This window comes from Eumetopias jubatus, unplaced genomic scaffold (assembly GCF_037043125.1).
Source record: "Eumetopias jubatus isolate StellerSeaLion01/CBP00866 unplaced genomic scaffold, mEumJub1_p1.0 scaffold_6, whole genome shotgun sequence".
Taxonomy (NCBI): domain Eukaryota; kingdom Metazoa; phylum Chordata; class Mammalia; order Carnivora; family Otariidae; genus Eumetopias; species Eumetopias jubatus.
In genome coordinates this window covers 61,337,328-61,342,815 of record NW_028274812.1, presented here as the reverse complement: position 1 = coordinate 61,342,815, position 5,488 = coordinate 61,337,328, and the positions used below count along the sequence as shown (strand labels likewise).

The 5,488-nt window shown below is 49.2% G+C and overlaps 1 pseudogene; it reads left to right on the top strand.

Moving 5' to 3' along the window:
• Window positions 1-2,778: 2,778 nt before the first annotated feature.
• Window positions 2,779-5,249, top strand: LOC114209922 (forkhead box protein H1 pseudogene; annotated as a pseudogene).
• The last annotated feature ends 239 nt before the right edge of the window (window positions 5,250-5,488 follow it).

The following is a 5,488-nucleotide window of genomic DNA, read 5'->3' as shown; positions in this document are numbered from 1 at the left end:
TTCAAGACCCACAGTGGGTTCCATGCTGGATGTGGAGCCTACTTAAGAAAAAAGAAAAGTAGGACCTATATTTAGTATCCAAGCATTTGTCTTCTGGACAAGAGTACTTGAGTCCAGAAACAACCAGAGCAGGTGACATCGATGAGTCTCACAGCCAGCACCAGCTTATTTGATCCCAAATGCATAATAATAGTGGTTTAAAAGCCAGAACCATGAACTATGAATGACAGCTCCTTTGGCTATTTTACTTCTATCTTTGGTTGTTTGTTCTTCCACTAGTTAGATTTCAGTGAAAATCAAAATTATAAGCAATACAAATATTATAAGAGATATTATTTTGCATTTGTTTGAATAGGATAATAAAATTTAAGAAGCATACATTATCCATACGTGGGTACAAATGTCCCTCACATTATGTATTCAATATATTCCTTCCAAGTGTTTTATAAGTAAATTATGCTAAATGAGCTAATATTTTAAGTGCCTGCTATGTAAAGGAATACTATGTTTCTATAAAGTATAGCATTCTCTAATAAAATAATCATTTTTTAGGCTTGCTTATGGATGTAGATGTTAATCCCTTCATAGATGAATCAATCCTCAGTTTATATTTTTAGCTAACTTAAGCTTTCAAACATCCGCCCTAAAGTAGAGCACGAGTGCGGCCACACTGCCGATACCATCAAATCAAACCAGTAAATAGTCTTTGCAGCCGCAGCAGGATGTAATGACTCCTGTAACATGATCTGATTAAAGGACCACAGGCTGCTGTGTGGAGAACGGCGTGCAGGGGAATCAAAGGAAAGCCCACTTAGGAGGCTCTTGCACTGGTCTGGGAAAGATGACGATGGCCCAAACTGGGAAATGAAGAAAATCAGATAGGTTAGAAGTATTTTTTTGTAGTCAACAGGACATGTTAGTGGATTGGGTGTTGGAAAGCAAAGCACTGAGTGGAGAATAACCATGAATAGAGGGCTGCTTCCTGAGATGGGGAAAACTGGATCTGAGCAGATCTGGGGCAAGGGTTCTTACCAGATGCTTACCAGATATCCATGTGGATGTTGATTCTGTCTTGCATTAAGTACTGGTGACAATGTGTACCTTGGAGGGTTGCATAGAGTACAAATAATGTATTGCAATCACCTAGCAGACTGACTAATCCACAATGGGTGCTTAATAGCAGTAACTATCTTTACTGTTATTGGAAATGCACAGAAAGTAGGTAATGTTATTGGAACTAGAGGTTGAAAAAGTCAGTTATTGATGTAAATTCTGGAATCATCTGCACAGCTCCAGTTCAAGGCAACAGACCTCTTTGAACACCTACCAGAACCCAGGCGTTGTGCCACATATGAGGAATAGATATATAAGAATGACAAAGAGAGGGGCACCTGGGTGGCTCAGTCATTAAGCGTCTGCCTTCAGCTCAGGTCTTGATCCCAGGGTCCTGGGATCGAGCCCCACATCGGGCTCCCCAATCCACGGGAAGCCTGTTTTCTCCCTCTCCCACCCCCCCTGCTTGTGTTCCCTCTCTCGCTGTGTCTCTCTCTGTCAAATAAACAAAATCTTAAAAAAAAAAAAAAATGACAAAGAGAGAGTTCCTCCTTTCATGAGGCTCAGTACAAACTGTGGAAGAGAATAAAATGCTCCAAGGGCAGAAATTAGAGAAGAAAAGGAAGAGGTTTCAATTTGGTGAGTCCTTGGTGGAACATGCAAGAAGGAAGTAGAGCCAATGGAGGAAGCTGAGAAGGAAAAGGCAGGAGAGAACCAGGGTAACATGACCTGGAGAAGCTCAGGCTCCTTACCACCACAGCAGCAGTGTGTCTCCAGAGTGTAGAGTTGATGGACAGCATTACCTAGAAAGAAATTTCAAGGTGAATCACAGCTAAGAAAATGTCAGAAGACCACAGGTGGCCTTCGTTATTTCTATGTCCAGTGAAAAGACCAGAAGCTAGATTGCCAAAGACTAATAAGAAAGCAGTTAGGAAGCAGCGTCCTCTGGGATGGGGGACGCATCATAGCAGAAGATTGACAGGGTAAAAAGGAAAGAAGGAAATGAGCGCTGCTCACATAGCAGAACCTAGGATTTAAGACTGCAGGCCATTGAGGACACAGATGAAAGATTTTCACCTCACTCTCCAAAGAGATAAAGTAAAAACTGGGCACAAGTCTGGCCCCAAAGCAACTAGAAGAACTAGCAACTGTTATCTAACCCAATGCTTCATTTTATCTGCACGGGCAATAGACTATACATATCTCTAGATAAATGGGGGTAGGGAAAGAGAGAGAGAGGAACAGGGAGACATATATGTACGTACAGACATACATACGCACACTGAAGGACCTCTGTTTAGCAATTCTTTTCACCGTATGAGAAAATTGGAACAGTGTACCATAAATTCATGGTTAAAGTTTCAAAAAGAATACCACATTTCCTGTTTTCACACTTGAGGGTTTTTTTTCCTAATAATATATTGTAATGTTTTATTGTGAACTCAGGAGAGCCACAGAATGCTGGTTCTCTATCCTGGTTTTAGTATTAACTGAGATGTGTCTCCAGACAAATAACTAGGCCTTTCTAAGCTTCTATTTTCCTACTTATAAAAGATGGTTGGAAATCTCCTTCTCTTTGGAAAAAGGGATGTGACCACCTCTGTCTCAGGTCACACTGTGTAGATGAAGGACAATTTCAAGCCTCTAAAAATTAAGGAAAGCTCTAATTTGAAAATTCAGTGAGTCTGATAATGCCAGGTTTTAGAGATGGATATAAAAGCAGACATGGTCAGCATGATAGCTGAATTCACTGCTGGTGGTGCTGGGTGAGATCACTGTAAGAACAGACAGGAAAAAAAGATGAAACAACACAGGTCAACGTATAGAAGGGCATGTTTATATTATTCAAATGGGGAAAGTGTTCGACAAATTGAGTCATGGTTTCAATTTAACATGCACAACTGGTTCATAAAAGTGGGTAAAGACATGGCCATTTCCAGCTAAAGATACATCTCTAGATACAGATGGATTGGTGACAGACAGGTAGATTAGGCTCCTATTATTTACTAATGGCCACATCCAATATGTTGACAAATAAGGAGTCAGTTGGGTGTTTACTGCCAGGTGTTGTTCTGAATACTTTCCGTGTATTAATTCAGTGCTCACAACCACCACATCGGGTGAGCACTATTACAATCTCTGTCTTATAGATAAGAAAGCTGAATATAGAGAGTTGACTAACTTATCCAAGGTTATACAGCAAGTAATTGGCAGCCTCAGAATTTGAACCCAGGTAGTTTGGTTCCTGTTCATTTCCTTACCATCACTCTACACTCTCTGCTACAAATAATGATTAACACTTAGTCTAGTCTAAGCGTTGTCCTAAGCACTGGGAGCACAACAATGAACAAGGCAGATAGAGCCTTTGCCCTCGAGGATTTCATGAAATAGTGGGAGATATAGATGAATAAGCAATTAAAATACAGTATTCTAAGTCAGCCTAGAGGAACTATAGTGTGCACAAGTCAGACATTTTTGGAGGGAGAGGGAATCTCAGAGAAGAATTCCCTGAAGCAGTAAGCAAACCCTGGAAGGATGAGCAGGAGGTCACCCGGAGAAATCAAGCTGGACGTGAGAGGGTAACGAGGAGGGTGAAAGAGAATTCCCAAAGGGGAGAGAGTGCATGGCGCATTTGCAGAACTGAAAAGCACTTGAGGCGCCCTCAGGCCCCCAGTCCTGCATCCCCACAGTGCTCCGTGGCCCTGCTCCATGGCCTTGCCCCCTGCCCTCGGAGGCCAGCCCCTGTGCACCTTGCTTGCCTCCCCTGCAGGGGGCCCTGCAGCAACCCACGCCTGGGGCTTCCGGGTCTGTCAGAATCGTCCTCCTGGCCTCCAGCGAGTAGGAAAGAGATACCTGCGGAATGCAAAGACCCCCACACCTACTTGGCCATGATTGTCTTGGTGATCCGGGCTGCACCCTCCCGTAGGCTAAGACTGGCCCAGGTCATCTGTAGGGTCCAGGCCCCTGTCCCCAATTTCAGGGACGACCACGAGGGTTGGAAGGATTCCATCTGCCACAACCTCTCCTCCAACCTCTGCTTCTGATGCTGCCACGGGTGCCGAAAAACCCTGCGAAGCCCCAGGCCAAGGGCAACTTGTGGGCGGCCGGTCGCCGTGAGCTGGATCCCTGGCTACGCGCCGCGGCTGCAGAACATGGCCCTGTGCCAGTGCTGGCAGGGCAGGGGCGTGAGAGGAGCCTTCGCCAAGGACCTGGGCCCCTGCGTGCTGCCCGGCTGGCCCCACTGGCGGCCCAGTCCCCAGCCGCCGCCCAGTGAGGGCCTCAGCCTAAAGTCTCTGCTAGGGGACCTTAGGATGGGGGCACCAGGAGCAGCCCAGGTCGGGCAGGCTCTGGGCACGGTACGGAGGAGGTAGGTGCCCACTCCACCCCTGCCCTCTGAGAGGACTTTGTGGCCCCTCTGTCTCTCCCTGGGGCAGGAGAGCAGAGGGGGAGACTTCTCGGGGAGAACCAGCAGGCCCTCACCCCCACCCCTCTCCCCTGAGCACAGAGCCTGGCCCCTCTACTCACGGCAGGACACTGCAGAGCCTGGACGATTGTCTAGCAGGAGTCACAGGGCCTCACCTCAGGGGCCGGTGCCCAGCTCCTCCTGCCCACCTACACTGCCCACCGGTGCCCAGCTCCTCCTGCCCACCTACACTGCCCACCGGTGCCCAGCTCCTCCTGCCCACCTACACTGCCCACCGGTGCCCAGCTCCTCCTGCCCACCTTCACTGCCCACCGGTGCCCAGCTCCTCCTGCCCACCTACACTGCCCACCGGTGTCCAGCTCCTCCTGCCCACCTACACTGCCCACCGGTGCCCAGCTCCTCCTGCCCACCTTCACTGCCCACCGGTGCCCAGCTCCTCCTGCCCACCTACACTGCCCACCGGTGCCCAGCTCCTCCTGCCCACCTACACTGCCCACCGGTGTCCAGCTCCTCCTGCCCACCTACACTGCCCACCGGTGCCCAGCTCCTCCTGCCCACCTACACTGCCCTCTGGTGCCCACCTCCTCCTGCCCACATACACTGCCCTCCGGTGCCCACCTCCTCCTGCCCACATACACTGCCCACCGGTGCCCAGCTCCTCCTGCCCACCTACCTACTACACTGTGGTAATGCCCTTGGCTCTGCTACCACCCACATTCTGTCCCCAGTGCCCACCTTCAACCAGCCCAACCTACTGGGGGGTGACCCCTGAAACCCATGAGCCCCCTGGACTGCTCTGGGGTCTAGATGCCCTCTTCCAGGGAGTGCCACCCAATAAGAGCATCTGTGACATATGTGTCAGCCACACCTCAGATCCAGCTGCCTCCACCCCAGGCTGGCTACTCTCCTGAACAGCCTGTGAGGCTCCCAGGGCAGGGGCCACTTTCCCGGTCTACCCCTTCCTGCCACCACTGGCTGGCTGGGGAGCCAAGGCCAAGCAGACCAAGAGGC